Raw genomic sequence first — 25,239 nt, 5'->3', positions numbered from 1 at the left:
ATCAATCCAATATGAATCGGATCCCGTGACCATAAAAACACTAAGAAATCGCTATCAAGAATTTTCAGCTCCCGATATTGGGTTCTTCATGTATAAACGTTTGGGAATATAAAGTCTACGATAAGTTAAAAAAATGTCAGTTTAGATAGTAATCTAAAATCAATGCTTTACAAATAAAATAAATTCACTTATCATTTAAATGTGCCATTTCCCTTCAAAATGTTTCATAATTGTGATGTTTTGTTAATCCAGTTCAATCGGTTGTTGCTGTTCTATCGATCAGATTATAACTATTTATTTGTGTTTTATATTTTATTTGTTTGTGTTTGTGGTTATTTGGGTAACCCTTCAATTCCTTAGAGTTATAAGACTTGGTTAAATCACGATGGAACGTTGCTTACGAAACATTTATTAAAGGGCTTGTGCAATAAAAGTGCACCTCGAGTTTTTCGATTTCGATTTTTACGATTTTTAATTCTGTTTGTTACAGCTATTGGTTTACCATACAATTTCAAATTAATTTGATATTTGTTTTGTCAAAATTAAAAGCCCTATTGTTGTATATTATTCTGCATAACTTTGGTATACGTGATAAACTTTGAATCTTTTAATTATGTTTCTAAGGATAAAGTGATTAATAAAAATATATAATTTTATTATGGTAAAGAAAAAATTATGTCGAAAACGTACTCAATAATACGGCATATTTACTTTATAATACAAGTTAATGTAAGGTAAAGGTACAATTAACTCTTCACCACTGAGAGAGATTGGACCGCCAGTTCCAAGGTTAAGGATTCCAAAGATTTTGTGTCAGGAAGAGATGAAGAAGTAAAGATCAGCTTAGAAAATATCGACTCTACGTTGCAGATAGAATGAGTTAAAAATTATTGAGGCGACACCTGAGCTAAAGATGATCCTATGTACGTTAAAACGGGGCTGTTGGCAAGCCGTTACTTGGCTAGAAATAGTCTCAATCTCAAGTACATAATATGTTCAGTATGGTAATAGGTTTGAGATAGTGTGATAACAAATAAACCATATTTGATTTGATGACAACCGATAAGTAGAGCAGTACTGTCAGTGAGAAGTCATTCTAGCTTCTAGAGTAACTGAGTACTCTATAGACGCGAGATTTGAGAGTTTGGCCAGTGACCTCAACGAGAAAAGTGCCTAATAAAAGCATAGTATGTAAGCTATTATTATTAGGCTCCTTTTGTTCTTGAGCTCGAATACTCACAAGAACAAGTCTTTTGGCTACTTAGTAATAAGAGTATTAGAGTAATCCCTATAACCACTGTCACTCTAGCAGATCTTTACGCTAGCACAATATTTAACGAAGGCGGAAAAGGCTCACAAAACATAACGTTTTAAAGGGGAGTAGCGACGAACAAATCACAAAAAAGGTAATGGTTTTATGACAAAACTTATAACATGGGATTTTCAGAACGACTTTCTAGGACCTGGATTTAGAGTTGTGGATGAAGCCTGGTGGTTCCTTGGCTGTACCACGGGATTTGCTATTAATCAAGACACGTTATTAGGTGGCGTTTTATTAACTGAGTGGTCTCTTAGGTGCTTACATTATTTAATTATGTTATTATTATTAATAACGGCAAGTATCAATAGTACACATAAGCTACTGTAACATAAAATACGTCAAATTCGTAAGTGCAAAAGATTCAATGCAAATGCTTGTAATTTTATGTAAATTCCATTTTAATGCAAATATGAAATTATTCAAATTCTATATATATATATATATATATATATATATATATATATACGATTCGTCACCATTAAAAGGGCGTTAATACAGGTTAAGTTGAGTTACATAGCATTATAACGGGTTTTCAATTAAACCTCTAACTAACTGACCAGTTTTTATCAGGAAATTTAGTTATCCAAGAGAAAACCGCTGCAAAACAATTAAATGGCCAGAACGTTAACGAAATATTGAAAACATGCTAAACAGTGGATTAATTTAGCCAGGGATCGCTGTCCATTAAGTTAACCAAAATGTATGTACAATTTGCAAGTGTTTTAAGTAGTTGGCGAGTGTATCTAAATAAGACGTTAGTTTCACCAAGATATTAAATTTCAAAATGTGAAGCAGGTTCATGAAATGGTATGTTCTAAGGGTATAACTTTATACTTCTAAGGGTATATCTTTAAACTTTAATTTTGAAGAGATTAAGTCTTATTGACCAGACGATTAAGTTAGCAAGGAGTGCAAATTACTGAACGATATAACTGATGTTAGGTTAACCGGAGGTCAGTATGTGAAGCGGTTAATTTTATCAGGGTGTAAGTTAATCAGGGTGTAGGTTTATCGAGGGATTACATAGAACCAGTGGTTTAGTTGACCGAGGGTAAATTCATTAAGAGATTCCGTTGTCCCGGGTGTTCAGTGGACCAAGGTATTAGGTTGATCAAAGTTCATTGGAGGTTAAGCTCACCAGAGATAACCTAAGGGTAGCATAGCATAGGATTGGATATTTCAGGGAATTAACATTTTCCACACACGGATCTTTATGTTTCCTACATTTTCAGATGGTGAGTGCATCCAATCCATACCAAATTCTATCAATGTAGTGCACGCGGAAGGTGACCTGGAGCCCAACATAGCGAAGGGACATACGTTATGTGCAATGTTATTGCACCTTGGGAAACATTATATTTTGTATTTTAGGGTAATATAATAAATGAAGGGGAATCTGATGGGATAAAGGAGTAAATTATACTAGAGTAAAGAAAGACATAAGGGCTTTACGTTGAGATACGAACATGGCAGTCAAACCACGCTTGAGTTAATTACAAAGTAAAATAATACAATTTCCACAAAAACCATTGCCATAAAATATTCTCTTTTTTTATGGATTCAGAATTACGTAAATATAAAAAAGTACTAAGTCAACGAATATAGTATTGACTGATTGTAACCGTAAAGAAGGCACACATTATCAAAGGAATCCAACATTGAAGTGTATACATTACATAAACTAAATAAAAAATATAAAAACGACATTAAAATATAAAGCTGCAGTGATTTATAACATATCAACGTATCATATATAAATATATGAAAATCGAAATCTTTGTAAGAGTAACAATTTTAAATCTGGAATCCGAATCGAAAAGAATCCAGTGTGGGGTGAGAGAATAAAATTCAAAAGTTGGTTATTGAATATGTCCTTAAAAATCTTCATAACAGCCTACCCATGCATTTATTAATGTCATTCGATGATATTACAAAATCCAGTTTTATATTCAGAAAAATGATGTTGATGGTAAAGGAAGGTAACCAATGAGGCACTTAACTAATCGAGACATAAACTAATTCGGAATTTTCAGTAGTAGAAATTACCTTGTAAATACTGCGTAATTTTCTTCTGGTAATAATCCTAATACTTACATTTCAATTCCTAATACATACAACTCGGGAAATAAGAATAAGTCTTTATTTAGTTGTTCATTTTATTATTACTATCAGTTCTCGATCCATCACGGCTGCATCTTAAAATAAACTTTCTTTTAGACATTTCTATGGGAACAATATGCTTTGGCTTAAAATGCATTTAGCTTCTATCGGTTTTGTTCCTTTATAAAAAATTAACACTTTATCATCCAAAGTGGTGTAGTTAGCATATGCTAATAACAGTTTACAAATAACATAGTAAGCTTACTTGTATGTTGCCGACCGGGATATTCTAACCAATGAAAATGTATAGCAGTTCAGACTTGCTTTGTAACGTCATGCATATTCAGTCAGATCCCTCACACAACCCTGCAAGTTCGGAGCACGGTTTTGTTGTTGTAGCCAGTTTTGCATGTTTTCCTATGCAAAGCTTGGAATATTCATTAGAAATGTATTAAATCTCATATACGTATACAGCTAATTTATTAGTAAAAACACAATTTCAGCCGCTCCCTTGTGTTCTAAGTTTTCGACACTTCATCGAATTAATTCTAAGCTGCATTTGAGTTGACTATTACACTGTAAATCTGAATGTACTGGAGTTAAATACATAACATCACTTGTAATCAAGTTTAAAAGTTTTCCAATAATTAGAGCGATGCTTGTTAGATATTCCAAAGTTATTATAATTACAAATATTATTCACAACAAGACTTTTTACTGTACTTAGACGAAAATGTAAAAGATTAACTAACTCAGACTAAGACTAGAGTATTGTAATAAATTTACCTGTTAACAATATATTACCTTAGAAAGAAATTGGATTTGACAATGTTTTCTTCACATAATAGCCTATAGGCCTAGCTATTGAGTGAATGATTGAACCAATGTGTATTAAAGGTTTGACTTCAATTCATCTTCCTCTTAGTGCATTGTTTAAAATCTGCCACACACTTTTTTGGATCTTTTCAGACGTACATAAAACAGATTCCACGAAGTCCTCGACAGCGTCAGATTCCATTAAGAAAACGGCGAATTATAGCTAAACTCAAAATGAACAACAAGTTTCTGTTTAATTAGTACATAAGTTATTTGTATAACTAATATTGCTGTATCATTTATCATTTATCTTAATCCTGTTACAGTTTTATTGCGGTAAAGCTTGTTCCAATAATAATAATAATAATACTTTAATGGTCTAAAATGGAGTAAAAATGGACAATATACCCTCTTAACAGCCGTTCATACATTGAAATCTTACAGATTTCTTTAAAAAAAAAAATAGTCCGAATATGTGTGAGTTCTAAGAGTTCTTCTATATAACTATCTTACTAATAACCAATATCATTCTATAAACTAATATTTTTCTGTTGATAATTTCCACATTGTGAATTTTAATTGGTAAGAGTTTATCGATAAGGGTAAGGAATGATGTACTTAATTTAAAATGAAATTCAAGAATATATTGAGATTTTTTATGCAAATTCCTAACGTCTCCATAAAGCATTTGAGTAGCGTGGTATCAGTGGAGGGGAGCTGTCAGTGACCTCTGAGTGACGCCTTTTTGTAGGCTAGAGTGTCCAGTTTAAGTAAAAATGACATAGTGGACGTTGCAACATCGTTTTTGATCAACGAAGAATTTTTTGTGAGAGAATGCTTGATATCGTTGCAAATGACAATCTTGTTTAGTGATGAAGCTATATGGATAAATTGTTACTATTGGGCAGATAACAACCTACAAGAAGTGCATAAAATACCGCTGCAGTCTTCAAGTTATGGTGTGGTGTGAGGTCTCGAAAATTAATACCGTTTGATCTTTTTTTAAGAGGATAGTGCAACTGTAACAGTTAATACTCACCTTTATGTGGAAATGCTGCACAATTTTTCAGCCACAACTGAAACTTTTGGGACCAATAGGGCATAAACATGGTTTTAAAATAATTGAGATACAGCCCACACAAGTAATGCATCTATAGCAGTGTTTCCTGATAACGTGATTTCACTTTTCCGCGCGATCTCCATTGGCCTGCACAATCGCCAGGCCTACCGCCGTCTGACTGCTTCTTATGGGATCACTTAAAATTCAGTGGTTATTGTCGTAAATTGTGTTCACTCGAAAATATTTAGGCTGGAATGCCGGAAAGAATTGCTGCTGTATCACAGGACACTTTTTACTAAGTTTTGGAAACCTTTGAGGAAGGACTTTTAATGCGTATTAACGCAGAAGGACACAATCTTTTCGATATTATTAAAAATATGTAAGTACTTTCGAATTCTAAGTACCCAGCTCTCAAGTTGGGTTTTCTGCAGGTATGTTTTGGTGTTAATACAATTTTTGTGTCATTAAAAAAAATTAATTATAGGATTTCAAGAGACATGCGTTCTTTTTGCGCCACCCTGTATGTTATATACGTAGTTTTACCACATTCACGAACAAGTATACCAAGAAGATAGAAAAGGAAGATAATGTACATAAGATAGCGATTCTTCTACAGAAGTAGAACTAAGTTCACTATTGCACAACACAACTGAAGGCTACATTAACTACTGGTAAAACAACCAGTTTTTTTTTTTTTTCAAATTTGTAAACCTTCAAGTAGTTATAAAAACTAACTAATTTATTGAAATGATGAATAAACGGCAATTCTAGCTATTCTTCATTCTAATATATACGCTGCAGCTTATTCTATAATGAACAAAGTTTATTTGTCAGAATACTACACCATCCCTCCCGAGGTGTTTAAGACAGTAAAACTGTTGTTCATCAAGGAATTGACTGAGGTGTTTGTTTGATTTCGTCGAAATCAAATAGCAAGCATATTTACGTAAAACATGATTTTCATGTAGGGTTAATGAGTAAGAAAAATGTTACAACTAGTGATGCAACACTACAAAATGCAACATGAATGCAAATATTGAATGCAACCGATTATGTATTTTCAGGGCCAGTAAAAATAGTCAGGTTTTGTCTTTTTTTCCCAGCCTAGTTGGATGAAATATTTAATGTCTCTTGCACGTATCCAACAAGCTACCAATAAACAATGTGAAACATTTTATGGTGTGTAAAACAGTCGATGAATGAGGAAATAAAAAACTAATGTAGTCGTTCTTCAAAGAAATATGTGGACTAACTGTAATCATTTCTAAGCCTAGGCATGTACAAGCAGCCCACTAACGAGAATATGAGAGTAGATTTGTTGTTTTCTTTAATATGTATTTCAGGGCGGTACAATAGAAACTTACGTAACATATTAGTAACGACGTTTATCTATACAGAATTATAGATAACCTTTTCTCATGCGTAAAACGGTTTGGTCTACAAATGCTTTATATCAGTATTTATTTTATGTATGAATCAGCAATATTTAAAAATTATATCTATCCCAATCTGCTTACAATTCAGACGATATCTGAAATAGTTTTGTTCTGAATTGTAATCTCATTAATAGTTGTTATTAAAACGGTTAAAACTATAATTTTACATAATTATACATATGCATTCATGAATCTGACAACATGTGCTATGGTTCTTTACATTGTATTGTTTTTTGAACCGGCCTGGAATGAATACATAAATAGCAGTAACTATATTTAAAACAGTTTTATGATAATTATAAAAATGTAGAGGTCACGTATAGTATTATGACAAAATAAATGCGACGTGATAAAGTAACCAGCCCGTCGTCAAACAATTCACTTTACGGTTTGGAAGCTTTAGTGGCCCGTTAAATGGTGGCGGCTCGGTGGAATATCCGTAGCGCGGTATTGAGCGCTGGGAACGGCTAAAACGTGCGCGTCATCACATTTGATTTATGTAAACAAATAAAGTTGTCTTCTAGCATCCAGAGTGACATTTTTGTATGAATCCCACTACATTTAGGAGTATTAAATTAAAGGATAATTTATATATGAAATTATTGCTTTGGCCACACTTTTATTTATTTATTTAAATTTCCACGGTATAACCATATAGCAATTACTACTACTAAATAGCTTAATATGGTTAAACAATAATGATATGATTGTTAATACAGTATAATTTATAATAAGTAAACATGAGTTAAACAACAATAATCATTTAATAGCTGACATTAGCCAATAAAGATAATAAATAAAATTGGGATATCTAAAATATAACTATAACAAAAACCAGATAACAAAGAGAACCTTAACCCCCCTAAATCTATATAAATCAATTTAACAATAAACAAAATATAAGATAAACAACAATAAGAATAATTAATTATATGAACTAAATACAAATATCGTAACAGGACCCAAGAAGATCAATTAAACTCTGTCTCTCAAAATTGACTCCAACCTTTTAGCCAGCACTACAAGTTCCCAGTCGATCGCAGAAGAATTTGACTCGACAACACACTTAATAGCCCAGCTGAAGAATTCTCGGGACAGAGCTGAACTGTAGATATTTCGACCTAAGTGGCCCAGCTCGAAAAGGTGATGCGACTTTGTACCAGTAGGAAGACGGACCGGAATTTGACCCAAGAGAGGTGGACAGACTACAACAGACGACCTTGTACAGAAATATGACATCTGCAACCTCTCTTCTAACCACCAGTGGATGCAGCTTGTGCATGTTCGGATGTATATCAGGCTCTCTCCGATTCAAATATGCAAGAAACGTTTTTGAATGGACTGCAGTCTGTTAATGGGGCCCAGTTGATAAGGATGCCATACAACTGATCCGTACTCGAGCAGCTGGAGAACTAGAGACTTGTAGATGAGTACAATAGCATTTGAGCGAATGCCATTTCTATAAGTTCTCTTAATATGATCAATCATACCAGAAGGCCGGCAAAATATACGTCTATAAGGAGACTGTAGCCAAAAGAGGAGTCAAAACTATTCCAAGGTCTTTGATAAATTTGCAATGACCTAGGGGCGTGTCATCAAGAGAATAGTCAGAGCCAAATGTGGAGGTGGTTCTTTTGAATACAATTAACTCGGTCTTGCTATCATTAATAGTATCATTGCACTGACACCATCTCGATACACAGTTAAGAGCTTCCTGACGATTTTCACAGTCTGCTCTGGAAGATGTTTCAAGAAAAAGTTTTATGTCATCAGCAAAGAGCAAAAAAGGAACTTTGGTGACCTCCTTGATATCATTAATAAAGATAGAAAACAACAGTGGGCCAAGGTGGGAGCCCTTAGGCACACCGGAGATTGGGACAAAGGCATCAGAAGTTCGATTAGCAAAACGAACCACCAACTTACAATTAAAGTTTTATTTACTATACAAAAAGTCATAATAAATTAAACATTATATTAAATAAATAGTTATATAATTACTGAAATAAATATATTTTCATTAAAAATGTTAATTAAAACATGGTTGTTATATTGAGTTTCGTTGCTAACAATTATTTGGAACCAGAATTTTGCTTAGAACACGTCTAAAATTAGTAACAGATCTCTTCTTTTCTCGGTAGATAAATAATGTTAATTTTTGTGGGGTTTATGCCATAATAGATATATTGGGAGCCATACATGACAGAACAAGTGCTATATGCAATCCCGTTATTTGTAGTGTCCTTAGCATTGCAATATGACAGAAGTCTAATATGTGTTTAGTGTCTAACAGAGTCTCTTAATATATTCCTCATCTATTTCATACACTGAGAGACAATTATTATAAAATGAATCAGCATGTTCATGAAGTAAGGTGTTGTGACTGTTATTTAATAAATGACGAATTAATTTCAAATTCTATTAAACTGTGGAACACATTAAAATGCTTTCTTTCAATTTCCTGTGAAATTCTTGCTTTAGACTCCTTGCATAGAGCTAAAAATATACTCCTAGAGAAGTCATCTTATCACACGTGAAAATATACAAATATACATTTCTCATGGGAATGAGGTCAAAAATGTAACTGTATATATAGATTGGCGCATTATATACTGGTGCTGTGAGGCTTGGTCACAGGGCCCAAAATGTAAGCCTAATGTAGTCTACAAGACAGTGTCCAGTACTTTCGGGTGCACGAGATATGGATGAGAATAGGCAAGAATCTTTAGTTATTGGTGAGAAAATTCTGCATAATTAACTAATTCTCTCCTCCATTATTAGATTGAGCCTTGTTTAATCAATTATTTACAATACTATAGTAACGTTCAGTCATAGTAAACAAAGGGCGCACCCAACGTGGAACCAACAATATAAAATTAATCAATAAAATATTTATAAATAACTTAGATGAAATAAAGTGCTACTGAGTTCTCTGTCCAAATCATGATGAAAATAATAAAACAGGCCCAAAATACAAGTTACACAATCAATCGTCTCTCTTAGACCAAACAAACTGACATTGAACCTGGAAAATAATGGCTAAAATAAAAACCGAACTACGTAATATGTAATATATGAATATTTTTTTATTATATAATATAAATTTATTTTATTCTATACCTAAACTAGCAGGATAGATTGAAATTAGGAAACATAACCATGAAGCAAATATAAATATATAATGTAGTTTATAAAAATATTTCTTACTGCTAAAGAGTTGAGCAGAATAAGGCTGTAAAAGATTTCTGCTAAATAGTTGAGATGTAAAGAGCGTTGAGGATTGAAAGCACATAATGGTTTGCATTGCTATGTATTACAACAATATATTTAATCTTTTTATCCATCCAAATCATCCACCGTCAACAATAAACTTTAAATAAAGGATCAAAATGTATCGAAAACATAATAATATCTACTAAAATATCTAGATCGCTATAAGACCCATTTTTTTAGATAAAAAATCTGACATCCACACTTAATCAGTTCGTAGAAAATTAACTTAAATAATACCTTCTTTGTTTAACTGTTGCTCGATTTACAAATACCCTTCAAACATGTTTACAGGGTTGCAAATTCAACTGTTGGGATCAGTAATTCCCTAATGCTCTTATTCTGACGTTTAGCAATTCATCAAGGACTAATTCTTCCAAATCAACGGCTATACTAAACCGGTAGATTAGTGTCTTCTTGCATATGCGATTTCTGTAGACTGCAAGAAACTTGTTTCAAGAAAAAGAATTTGAATTTTGACGCATTCGGCTCGGAAAGGTTATTCTGTATAGCCGTTTAGATTCAGAACTACGGCAGAGTCTAGGCCCACAAACTATTTGCTAGTCCATTGAGGAATAAATACAAAAGCAACTTGTCATCCTCTTTTATAGAAGGAACTTCATCTATTTTCAAAATTTGTTATTATATTTCTATAACAGCAGTTTTAGATAGGTATAGTTAACATTGCAATGACAGTCTAAATGGTAGCAAAACATAGTGACTTTATATTTATACCTATTGAGTTGTTTCTAATTTACTCATATAGTTACTCATACCATTATTCATAATCCAACTTAATAAATTATACACTGTTATATTGATTTCGAAAACAGCATATTATCCGTTTCTATGAAATTTGGCTTTACATCTTTTGAAGACAACCATTTTGAAACTTAGTATTTAAATTTGATAACTGTTTTATTCCTCTTTTTTTTAAATATTACGAATATTCCAAATCTGAGGTTTATCTGAGCTTAGATCATACATATTTAATTGCACAGAAAACTAAACCTCTTAGAACTTCATTTTTTTATAATAATTTTAAATTTTCAAACAATCTTTTAACGTTAACATAATATACATCTCCTAATTCGATTGTATTGTAAATTTATATTAAGGTTCCGGATGACATTTCTGTTGAGAACCAAATTGAACTGTCCGCGTCCTATAAAACCCAGAGATGATAGGGTCCAGAAATTGTATTTTTCAGCATGATTATGGCTGACTGATGTGTGTTGGTTACATTTCGTTGTTCACTTCTTAGGTATGTTCGCATCCTTCTGGAGGGCATGTGTTAGACAATGAGTTAGGTTAATAATAAAAAAACAGGATAGATTTCCTCTGGAATACTAAGTAAAATTTAAGTTTATAAGTTTAGTACTGTTTCATAGAGCTACTTCACTTAAAAGTAAATTAGTAGTAAAAATCTGAAGTCCTTTGATATCACTGTAAGTACCCAATATGTTTTCCTAATGAAACAGTACTGCCTCATTACTCTAATTTTTGTTTTACATTTACATAATTGCACGGCTTTAAGAGCCAAACATGGTGTATTAAATATTATTTTATTTTGAACTTACTAACAACAAAGCAATTGGTTACTTACTGAGTCTAAGTAGTAAAAGGGAATAATTTAATAACACAAATACTAGTTAAAGGCAAAGAAATATAATTTATATACATTGCAAATATTTTTTAAAGCAACAAAATTATCATCTGCAAATATTGAGTTTAGACGCTTAGTGCACCTGGTCAGAGAATTCAAACATCTTTCATCTCGATTACACTGGATAGCTGCTGACAGACTAGAATAAACCAGACAGACCCCTTTTGTAATCTAGGTGTCTCTGATGTGGAAAAAATCCAGAGTTCGTTCGTAATCTCGTTGCCGACCTTTCTGGATCTCATCAGAAGGACGTGGATCCCAGATACCAAGTCTGTGACAGTGTCAGATTTCAGAAGCTTCTACAAGCGGAAGGTGAAATAGGCCTAAATTCAATATTGGCATAAATCAACCCTTCTTATCATATCTAAGTAACAATGATTTATTACTAACCAATGCACATCATATTATATGTGTGATCAAATTATGGTTTTTATTTTTAAAATCTTAGGCTAAAAAACGAATGTGTGTCATGCGTTGGTTTTAAATGATAGGTAAACTCTGACAATATATAGATAGTCAAGTAAATATCCAATCCATAGTGTACTAACTTAAATTTTAAATTAATTGATTTGTATTTACTGTATGTAGGTTTAAATCACAATGACACTTGTGTTTCACCCTTCTCCAATGTCCAATATCCTCTCACGGATATATCACTGAGCCACCACCATTTTACACCCCACTAAAGCTCGCTTCCAAACCGTAAAATGAATTGTTTGATGACGGGGTCTGGGTGAAGTTGATTGCGTTTCAGTTGTTTTATTAGGGAGCCATTTCTTTTCCATTTATAGTACAATAGCAATATATTTAATCATGATATCATGCCAATCACTGAATAATACGTGCAAGTGTTTTGTTTACTGACTGAAGTTAAAATGTATGTACTTAAGTAAAGGATCTATAAATATATTTAGTACTGATGGCGGTATAAAATATTAGTATGAAATTAGATCTTCCATCTCTTATAAACTGACATGAGTTCTTATTTAAATGATTTCAATATGAGGCTATTTTATCATTAGTCACTATGGATATTACATTTAGACCTTTCCAAAAAACGACTCTTGCATTTCAGGGACGACACTGCTTCCATACATAATTTCATATTTCTTGTTTTTGCTTGTGACAAGGTTCGCCTTGTTTGGATATGGACATCCTGTACCCTGCTAACTCCTTCATCTTGTAACGGACGAGACGGGACTTGGGAATTAGATAATCAGAAAACTAGTTGGCCGCAAAAATCTGTTTTTAATTTAATCTTTCACATTAATAATTATTACAATACTATTCACATTCCCTAAACTGTAATTTTAAAATATATTAATCACTCATCAGCGAAACAGTAGGTTAAAAATTTAAGATTTTAGAGGGAAGGGCAAACACGGAGCGACGCGTTACGTTCGAGTACCGGCGATCAACTCACTCCACGCACATACTTTTTCGCTACAAATTTTTGTTAAAATGGCGGACTAGACTCCGTACGGTGCTGCTCCCAAACGATTTACTTGGGTGTAACAGAGTCTAGAAACGACACAGCTTGGCCAGACACAGGCTGGAGTCAGCAGAATCAGCAAATTCCTCAGCCAGCTGCAGCTAAAGCTGCCACGGGGAATATTTTCACGTGTAATAAGATGACTTCTTTAGGAGTATATTTTTAGCTCTATGCAAAGAGTCTAAAGCAAGAATTTCACAGGAAATTGAAAGAAAGCATTTTAATGTGTTCCACAGTTTAATAGAATTTGAAATTAATTCGTCATTTATTAAATAACAGTCACAATACCTTACTTCATGAACATGCTGATTCATTTTATAATAATTGTCTCTCAGTGTATGAAATAGATGAGGAATATATTAAGAGACTCTGTTAGACACTATTACTTGGACTTATATCATACTAATTAAATATATAATAATCACTGTTCCTTATTTCCTTTTAATAATTTAGGTGACGGTAGATATTTTGTAAGTAATAGTACTTACATTTTACCGTTAGGAACAATGAAGAATCGTTGGTTGGTAATACTACAATATAAATACTGTAGTACTTCACTGGTCAATAATAATATTGACCTCACAGTGTCAAATGGTCAGGGGCTTTCTTAATGGGCCGTCACACACCCTCTCACCCTTAGACCATGCTGTCCTCAGCATGAGGTAACATAAAACGGTAAGTCCAATGTCCAACAGGTTTCCCTTGTTTTTATTTTTTTTTTTTTTTTAATTGATTCAGGAATTTGTTTTAGCTAATCTCAACCGGTATTTAGGTATTGAAATAGAAAAAAAGAAAAAAAATGTTGGATGTCCTTATCTGGACTCTCTTTCGAAGTTAAATTTGTACTAATATATCTTGCTAAAAATCGATGGAAACTTGCAAACATACGTCGCTCGGGTGTGCCTCTCCCTTCACAGAAAGTCAATAAAACAAAAGCTTCATTAATTCAAAAATAAACTTCAAAATTTAAGGTTGACTAACATACTCAGCAATAACAAATTTCGTTTCAGAAAATGAAATCAAATTTAACATAAATAATTAAAGTAACATGGTTGTTGAATAGTGACATCTATAATTGATACGCTCACAACAAGAAAGACACTCTAACACTAGGCAACCAAACATGTTTTAAACATCAACCCTTAGTGACCCAAAAACTATTTGCGGGATTATGGAGAGGGAGGAGATCGTTAATTTTAGTTTCATTCTCTTTTTTTTGGTCGAGCACACCACAGTGGATTGTTAAGGTCCAATTATTACAAAAAAAGGTATTTAAGTGTGTCGATTAGGAAATTTTAACCGCTACTTGCCCAGTATAGGTGTGGCCGCATGGGCTTTTACTCGGGGCCGCCGTAGGTCAGTCACCCCTTTAAAATTGGAACAGTTGTTAAGTCACAAGGTCTTACTACTAACACGAGAATACACATTTTAAGTGAAAAAAATACCAATATACAAATTGACATATACCTACACTGCCATTAATAGACAAAAACGAGCCAACTAAAATCCTTATAACAGAACCTAAAGTCGTTGGCATTGCCATACACTTAGTAGTGCCAAACATTGTTCGCTTGATATTTTCTTAATCTAACATTTTGGAAGCTAAATTTAAAGGCATGCATACGAATAACATAGCAACACATTAAAACAGCAAGTACTATTTAGCTCACTTGAACAGCAAAAAATTCACGAATTACAACCTATAATTTCCTTAAACAATCATCTATATACTATTGGAATTTGAGTATTATTCGTGAGCTAGTTTAAAATAATATTGAAAGTGCTTGCGTAACATTTTGGTAGGGCTGGCAACGGTACAGCAGTTGTCTTGCTGATGAGGCCCGGGAGATCCCACAGCAAGGCATTCACCACAGTCTTAATTGCTGTGTGCTCATCATGTATTAATAATTTAATAATTTATTTTCTTTAAGCATCCACAGTCCAGTATTGGGAAGCGATAGGAATGGGTATAAGGGGGAGGGGGTGCCGGCTTTACCTTTCTGTGGACACCAGATATCACTCATTGTATATTGATAGTAATATTAATTTTTGGATAATTCTCCATTACCAGCCTCCAATGAAACCCTACGACTACTCGTTACAAATTAATAACACAACGTTAAATTTTTACAATTTTACAAAAGTTATAATATGACGAAGAATAGCAAAGTCTTGTTACTTACTAACTAAACCCCTGTAAATGGTCCCAATATTAGAAAAATTCGATTTTCCTGTTCATGGCCTATAACTCCCAATCTCCTGAGAGTACTGGGTATTCTCCGTATGAGTTAATCTTTGGTCGGAAAATGGAGGTTCCTATGGAAGCGGATCTAAGCGGGCTTTCTTAATGGGCCGTCACAATCTTAAGCATATAAATATGATACATTTTACTACTGAACAAAGTATCCAGCTACTGTTTACAAAGTGAAGCTCACAAGCTCAGTCTGGAATCAACCAATCTTTCCAGTTAGAAACCATAACTAGGCATATATCCACCCATTCTTTACCGAGCAGGGCCTACAACAAGTTTTATGTATACCTTTAGACAAAAATAGGATATAATTTATATGTAAGCATCTTATTTTCTTTATTGAGTAGTGTCCACGTCCAAATTTCTGACTTCGATCATTTAATGAATTAAATCATATCTAGTCTTTAACCACTCATAACCCCCGAGTATGGTTGATAGTTGACTCTTTAATAACCAACATTTATGTAGTAGTAAGCATATATGAGATCCAAGTGCTATATTCAGCTTCCATAATCGGGTATTGTAAATAGAGCCTAATCTGTAATTATGCCTAACAATTTTACAGGACAATGTCCTACACAGCATCTCTGTTCGCTTATCAAGGAAGGATTTACGGAGAACTTCTCATCCCATAGTTTCAACCACTAATCTCTTATGTTATATACCTACTCCTATCAATGATATATATGTATGTGTGTGTGTGTGTGTGTGTGTGTGTGTGTGTGTGTGTGTGTGTGTGTGTGTCCTCCAACAAAACCAACCCGGATCTTTAATCGATTCCGAGTAAGTCCTAAAACCCGATCAACATCTAGCCATACTTACCACTAGGACAAACCAAAGTATCTTAATCCCACATATTCCATATTCGCACATATCCCCATTTCTTCTAACAAAAAAGGTACAAGTCCCGCACTACAACTACCTATTATTTGCGAAAATGTATTAACGTTTAACCCCCAGAAAGATTTGGAAGCTTCAATAACTGACCAGTGCAAGGTAGACCGTTTTAATCGGAATATTATCAACTTTCTGTCATCAGCTCGCTTGCCAATGCCAGAAAGAATGAGGAATGACATTGGCAAGAAACTTTATTTTATAAACTTTATTCATGACAATGAGGAAGAATATGAGGTGATAACATATGCAGGAACTTGGATTCACGGGTATCATATTTATGGTATAATAGAACTTCATTTCACCTAGGAGTAACATTATCAAAGCCGAAATGATCATAAAACAGATGATCGAGAGATCTTAGCGGCGAGCACCTCCTCATAGATTACCGGAACCCAGAGTATATACAAACCCCACTTTTCAAACAGCAGAAAAATAACAGGAAGAGGATTAATGGTTGGCCCGCACATAGATCCCAACATTCGGTACGACATACGAGTGTATGAAGAGCTTTTTATACTTAAACCCAAATATATGTATGCGTATTTTTACATACATCGCAGATTTATCTGCGATTATAACTCAAGGACACCGGTATGGTTATTCGTAACTAGTTAGCAGACTGAAACTTTACTGTAAATTTTGCTTTACTTGTTGAGAATGTCAAACAACTCTGAATGGAAAATATGGAATCAAATGCTCTTATTTACTGAGCAAACATCCATAGTGATTCTGCTTTCTAAAATTATCTAAGTACCTATGGTTCTTGGATTTAGTAATAGACTGCTCTTTAATACAGGATATTTCCTGATTTCTGGAGGTGTAGTCGCTGTTGATGTAATTAATTTGATGAGTGGTTTTGTTATAGTAAATCCAACATTTCTCTACGTATTTCAGTGTTTCCTTGATCATAACTAATATCAAAATACTAAGTGTTATTTTTGCACTAAATATAAGGAACGCCACAAGGTTCTGTATGAATCCTAAGCCACTTATTGTGTTGGTTACGAGTATCGAACAAAGCGGTGCGTAATCGCTAATTGACAGATATCCGCTCGATTATCGCTTCAATGTTAAATAAATGGAACACTTTCACGGCTCGCGAATTTATAGTTTGATATCTTTGCAATTATTTATAGTTTGTTTTTAGTTTTTTTTATCTTGTATTTTAATCACAACTAGCTATACTGTAACATTATTTTAGTGAATCAATAGAGCAAGACACAACATGGTCGAGGTAAATGTATAAACTAATGAGACCTATTGTAGTAGTTTTAGAGTATTTAAAAGGCCAAAAGTTGTAACAAAAAAGTTACTCCTATTAGCTTTCCCTGAACATTTTCATATTTGTATACGATTTCTAGTTGTGTAACTTTTATACTTCCAACAGAATGTACAATGATATTTTTTGTAATATTTGAATGGAATGTTTAAATTAAAAATTATCAAATCAACGACCTGTGCATAGTTAAATGTACACATTTTATTTTTATCCGATAAACACATACGAGACTCGTATAGTACAAGACCCTGACTAATGTTTTTTATATATATATATATATATATATATATATATATATATATATATATATATATATATATATATATACAGGGTGTCAATTAAGTCTGGAACCTCTTTTTTAATTTTTGAACCATAATAGAAAGAAATACCAAAGTTCACACGTGCTTACTGGTGATAGTAACGCACACATCTGCCCAATTACCGACCGGATAATCCCTTTGGGGGACGGTCCACAAGGAGTCAGACAAACTTCTTAAATAGCAGCATAGGTCAAGTTTGGTATCAAATTAAAGGTCTTACTTATCAGAGTACAATGCCGCAAACCAGACTTAAAAAGGTGGATTCATTCAGTAGTTATAGCTATTTGAATTTTAAAACAATTGAACAATGTAAATTATTAAGTATTACAAGTAAACACCAATTTTTAAGTACCTGTGATCAAAGTAAGTGTTCAAAATGTTCCCCTTTAACTCGTATAATGTTTGTTTCTTTGAAACATCGATCACAAATCCTGAAGGATAATCCTATATGCCTCATAAAGTTTAGATTAAAGATCGTGTTATCGAAATTCTAAACTGACGTGGCAGTACGTATCGTATCCTCAATCTTACTACAACAATTTAATTACCACAGCAAAAATATAACAAGGTTTTCAGTTATGATAATGAATGTCGACATGCATATTTCAGTTGCAAATGCACGTACATCCATCACTGCAGCCTAAAAATGATATTTATTCTTGTTTGGCACATCTCTTAAGACCTCAAATTTTAACATGCCACAAAAACTTCCTGCTATATAAAGAGTACAGTTTAAGTCAGAGTTTTACATTGATTTTTAAATATAAATGTTTTACTGCTTTAAAACTTAAATGTTGTAAGCTTGTAGCATAAGACGAATCCTAGAAAATAATTTCATTGTGAAAGAGATGAAATCAGAACTTTTTATTAGAGAGAGTTTACGCCTCCTGATCATTATAAAATTAGGCTTGCATAGCAACATTTCTTGGTTACTCGTTTTTTATTGATTTTGATAACAGAGTATTAACAAATTAAATTATCACTGATTTTTCTGTGTCACCAAATAGTATGTGTCTGTATTTCAACTGACTATAATGAAGAACATTTTAAATACAAATGAACATCTTCAACAAACAAGTTTTAAACTCTTTTTAAACTTTCATTAAGTAGAATGTAATGAAAGTATAAAAGGGTTGCAAATATGCATTACTTCTTAAAAAAAGAGTTGTGATGTTCAGTTTCTGTTCAAAGTACAATCTTCAGTAGATAAAATTCATCCTCAAGCTAATTACGAGAGGAAGAAACGTAAACGTGCCGATAAAATTGGATACCACATAGATCGATTAGTCAAAATATAATATCATGTTCCTTTCCACTCTCTAAAGCCTTTAAATTCCTACACGTTAGGTATTAAACTGTTTTGAAAACCCTAAAAATACCATGAACAGAATTTGACAATCACATTATGGAGAATATATTTTTAAATGTTTAGAAAGGGTTTATTTATTACTGTATTTCTAATGTAGATATTTATTGAGATTTAGAGAAAGGGGCGTACTTTCATGGGAGACATACAATTCAGCACCTATTGGTTTATTTATTCTTTCTTCTGTCTTGTACATTATTTTTCCCCCGTCAAGCATTATCAGCTTAATCTCTTAAAAGGTTCCCTTTATAGATACGCCATTGTGTATTAAATCTAATCGCTGGTCAAGTATATGAATAGCAAGAGGTTCAAAATATAGGTTTGAACAAATAGATCAAAACTGAGAGACTGTGGAGAGCCAGATTAGATAGGGAAATGAACGTTTTAAGGCTGCTACATCAGTGGATGCCCAGTGATGCGTACTAAAAACAGTAGGTATGACACAACCGTAAAGCCATAAAATCTAATTTTTATTCTTAATTATTATCAAATTTTAATCATAAACATGAATTTTTTCGGGGAAGGAAAGAGAGCGCACCATTCTATCACAATTGCAAGACCAGAGAAACAGTCCAGTATGCAGTCGTTCATGTCATTTACTTAACCGAATAATTGTTTTCTTATCCCAGCAGTTATGTAAAAATGCACACAGATGATCACAAATGTTAAAAAATATGCATGAAGACTGAAGGTCTACTTAAAATAAGGTAAACTACATTATGTGTATAACGCCTGTCTTCCTACAAAAGTGAATAAAAAGCAATTTTTGGCATAAATATAGTCAATATATATCATCATTAACTGCATCAAATAAGATTATAAAACCTTCTTAACAGGGACATCCACAGTGCATGAAGCACATTACGTGCAGTTTAAAAAAGGCAAGCCTATTTCAAATATTCTATAAAGGGTAATAATATGGCCGTTTTGTAAATAAAGACATTAAAAATATGAATGTTTTGCTGTTGAAGTCGGTTCCTTTTCTTCGATTAGTTCAACAAATGCTTGAATTCTAAACCAGAATTATTGAGCTTTAAAACTGGTGCATTTATCCCTATTGCCTCATACAAAGGAAAAGACCAAGAATATTGAAGAGTTCTTTGAACATGAAGCTGTCATTTTATGGAACGTGAAGGGTCGAGCACCTTTCAGGATTGAATACATCGGGAAACTTTACTCTCTCAAAAATCAATGCAAAACTCATCGGACGATAAAACGAAAAATGAGAACTTTAACACAGTCCTTGGTTTTCTTGAAACTTTCATTTATACAAAATTATATTTATGAGCTGCTAATTTTTTCGTAATTGAGTACTTGTGAACTATAGTTACATATACGTTTCAGTATAAATACCCCACAAAATACGAAACCCAAACTGAAGTCTGGAGTGAAGACCTAATAATATTGGGTGACGAAATATTGCCAGCTCATCTACGTGTACTTGATTTGTCTTACGAACCAAACTGCTCTTGTGAAATTGTAGAAAATACAAACCTATACTGACAGTTGTGGTATGATACGGCACAAAGTAATACACACACCTACTTAACTAATGTATATTAAATCTCACGGATCTTATGAGGCTAATACATTTCGTGCCGTTTAGAGTCCATGTAAAATATATGTTAAAATATAAGCTGTGACTACATAGACAGACATAGCTTATCTTATAGTATATCTCATATAGTAACTACAATTATGCACAATTTAAGTTAACAGATTAAGAGAGAAAACGTTGAGATTAAGTAATTACAAGTATTTTTTCTATCGTTTTACCTCAAATTTAAAATATTCAAAGAAGTTCTTAAAAGATTTGTAATAGGTATAATTCATACTTACTAATTATACATTACACTGTTAATACATGTAATATATATATATATATATATATATATATATATATATATATATATATATATATATATATATATATATATATGAATTACTGCGCTTGTATTCTTATCGAATATATTAAATTTTACAGGATTCAATCGAAAATTGTTTAATCGAAAAACGTGCCTAAACATACTGATTGGCCAAAGTGAATGTTTGCTTACACAGCGCACAAACACTGACACTTCACTGTTAGATAATATTTATTGTGACTTCTGTGTATAGGCTAATGGAGCAACTTTAATATTTATTTCATATTTAATGATTCCAATAGCATCCATAACAACGTATCTGAATTATAGAATGATATAAAGACCAAATTAATAAATAATTCAAGTGTAAGTTAATAATTGATTCACTGAGGAAAATAAACTCCGTGTAATTTAAAATGGTGTATGTAATGTTGCCTTAATATGATATTAATTTCTGTTCATATTTCCTCAAAGCTAAAATTTAAAATCTTACATGATGTTAAAAATCATACTAAAGTGGTGTAATATATTGAAACGAACTCCAAAGTAACACCCACATTGTACCATACCTTCTCAGTTTAACCGACAATGTTATTCATATTAGATTTGGAATCATACTAACCCGCAGTCGTTCGGCGCCAATATTAGATCATAAATTTTGCTTCGGTGTGGTTATGGCGACAATATCAGAGTGAGATAAAAATTGTCACTGGTTTCAAATTCGATACTTTTTATTCCAGGTTTACAACAGTTATACAAACGAGTTTTACAAACATCAATTATGTGGAATATACTGACATTATATTTGATTATATAATCAATATGCTATATAAATAGTTAAAAATAATACACTTTTGTGTCATACATTTTGCCTAGTTGTAATAAAATATTTATGTGAAGGCAACATGAAGGAAATTTTAAAGAAACATATGATAAATTTATGAAAGCAATTTATTTTATTTACACTCCACACAAATATGCGAGCAGAATATTAATTCTAACTCAATAGAGACATTGTTAAACAGATATTGTTTTGTACGTAACAGTTATGACACCCTGCTACGTTTTGAAGTTCTTCTGAAACGTATTAAAATACTCTAGCTTTTTACTACTCATAAATTGTATCTAATAAATACTTGTTAATGAACAGATAATATGATGGAATTAATTAATACCATTTACATTAACAGGTAAAGATAAAATCACATGGCACTCTCTTTCTCTTAACCTGCCATTACATCATTTTAACCCCAATGTAACTAATGATAAATTAGCACTAATCTCAAAATTAAATATTTTCTTTTAAATGAACTAAACGAAAATGTTTAGTTGTATGAGATTAAGAAATATTGCGATTACTTCAACGGTCATTTATAATCTGGTATGATTTTTATTTTATGATGTCAGCGTCATATTATGTGGTGATTTTAAGTATCTTAGGGCACATTACGGCGATAGCAGGCTGTGAAAACTCTGAATCCTACACAGTAGGGCAGGATAATGTTCTGGAACGGGATTGCTTAAATGATTATGACCGATCTCAGAGATGATTAGGGAGATCTTCTCAATATACGAGTAAATGTAATTGATGACACATATGACTTCCATATGATGTTAAAGGAGCCGTGAGTTTTGGATCCTAGTGCAATAATACGAATATAGTGCAGAGATGGATATTTCTCATAATACTGTTTTCCTTTTAAAATTACGTGTCCGTACATTGTATGACCTTTTTCATAAACACTGAATGAATAGTTTGTAGTTTAGAATAAGCTCATTCAAGTTCTAGAATTTTAAATTGTTTGTTTATTGAGAGATAAATTACAAAATTACTGCCTCTGATTCACCCCGCAAGTCGCCTTACATGTTGCTGAATTATTATCATCAAAATCCTAATAGTCTTAACTGCTACAAAACTCCCTGCAAGGAAGGTATTGTAGGTGATTTCCACGAAACCAATCAGAGCTCAGGGTTTCCTTTTCAGTAACCATTTTGGCACTGCGCCGCTATAAATCAGCAGGTGACATTGTAGATCGTACTACCCACCAAGCGATGACCTGCTTGCTCCTTGCCGCAGTACTTCCTCTGAGGTGGTGGAACGCTTCTTGCTCAAGAGTGGAGCTAATTTACGTATCGCTTACTGTCATATGAAATATGGGTTTACTGCGAGAACTCTTCTTTCTTAAATTTGGTTTTTAAAACTGTAACACCGTGATAATTCTTAAGCATCTTCTCTTATATAACTTTGATAGTACCTGAATTATTGAAACATATTTTCATGCAGAATTTTAATTTACGCTCGCATTATATCATATATAAAGCATAACATCTATACGAATACTTTTCAATAGAACTGGATTAGATTGTTCTTAGCGATATAAAATCACAATCCATTCTGAAAACCTTCTGTTCTTTGTGGACTTCGGAATAGTTATGAAATGTGGAGCATTCTCTCCCAAAGCAACTGTGCTTTTATAGTTATTAGGATTTTTCTGTAAAATAAATAATAGTGTATGAGCTTACTCTTAAGATGGATGGTAAGAATTTGGAATAAGGTAATTTTATTGTTTGACCATCCTTGTTGTTTGACCATGTTCGTCATCCCACAAAAGGTAACCGACCTCTTGTGTCAAAGACCTTTTTGCTCAAGAGCGTTTGTCGAGCAAAATGTGAAATGATTTATTATTCGGAACTCATCGGCATGGTGAAGTAGCCATGGACTGGAGATTTCATCGTGTGAATTTTATTTATGTAGAAAAACGAAACAATGGTATTTTAATGTCAAATTCGGTGACAAAATTTTATTTCAGTGCACTCATGCGTTGTACTGCCCTCCTTAGCCCACCGAAACTTTTATTATTTGAGTACTGCTAAGAAACCTAATTGAATGATCAAAATCAATGCCTATTGTGGTGATGAATCTCGATAATGAGTAATTTTCAGAAAATCGACGAAAATGTATAGGAAATAAAATGCAGTTTTTTATGGTCTCCTTTTCTTGACTTTTAATATGTAAAACACTTGATTAGTGGTCACAGCTAACAACTTAGATGTAAGTAAATAAAGCAATAAATAGTGGACTCTGAGTATAAAAATTAAAAATGTTAGTATTAAATTTGAATAAAATAAATCAACTTCAGATTATTGAATCTGAACATTCAACACCTGTCATCCAGGATTGATTTCTTACAAACGAACATCAAAGATTTAACTCCAGATTTAATTGTGCTAAATGAACAGTAAATAACTGCTTTAGAGTTGATTTACTTTAATCTGGAGAACAACTGTATTCATCAATAATTATTAGAACAAATGTAGTGGTGGTGGTTTTTTAATACTTGGTAGTAACAATGTCAAACCATACAAATGATGCTTTCTTAATACCTAGTAAAATGATAAGAGAAAAAGAATATTTTGTACTATTGAATTTAATTATAATAATTAGGAGTTTTTATTAGTTTCAATTTATTAATCTTCAAGTTCAGAAGCAAAAATCTTCTAAGTTTTAACCAAACTATTTACCAAAAGTTTTATTTAAAGAAAATACAAACATAACCACTGTTGGAAACAAATATCAACGTAATGAATACCTTTAATATGTGAATGTAAATTATTTGCTGACGTGCTTCATGAGATGTCTTGTTGATGTTTCTAAAGGTTGATGTATGTGTGTGTGTGTGTGTGTGTGTGTGTGTGTGTGTGTGTGTGTGTGTGTGTGTGTGTGTGTGTGTGTGTGTGTGTGTGTGTGTGTGTGTGTGTGTGTGTGTGTGTGTGTGTGTGTGAAATAAAAAAAATCCTTTGCCAATAATGAAACAATGCAAATATTTTTTACAAGTTAACTAAGCATGAGGAAGTACCTATGCTCGTTTTGTAGTGTGTCAGCAATGATGTTTAGATATGAGCAAGGCCTTTTATAGTGTGGCACATATTCTACTTCTGAATTAAACGAAAATTTATTTAATGCCAATACCTTATAATGGTAATTCCAACTCAATACTCAATCATTACAACATCTAGAAAATAAGCACCATACAATTATTCATTAGTTGTCATGCTCTTGTTGAGAATCAACGTGTGGTATAATAATGATTTATGTTAAGTCC

At 32.7% G+C, this 25,239-nt stretch overlaps 1 protein-coding gene across 1 annotated transcript in view; it reads right to left on the bottom strand.

Moving 5' to 3' along the window:
• Window positions 1-25,239, bottom strand: part of LOC124369241 (protein O-mannosyl-transferase TMTC1-like) — a 172,710-nt gene that overhangs the window by 124,125 nt on the left and 23,346 nt on the right. The window lies entirely within an intron of this gene.

This window comes from Homalodisca vitripennis, chromosome X, assembly GCF_021130785.1.
Source record: "Homalodisca vitripennis isolate AUS2020 chromosome X, UT_GWSS_2.1, whole genome shotgun sequence".
In the NCBI taxonomy this organism is placed as follows: domain Eukaryota; kingdom Metazoa; phylum Arthropoda; class Insecta; order Hemiptera; family Cicadellidae; genus Homalodisca; species Homalodisca vitripennis.
Note: the sequence above shows the minus strand (reverse complement) of the source record. Positions and strands in the feature narration are given on the sequence as shown.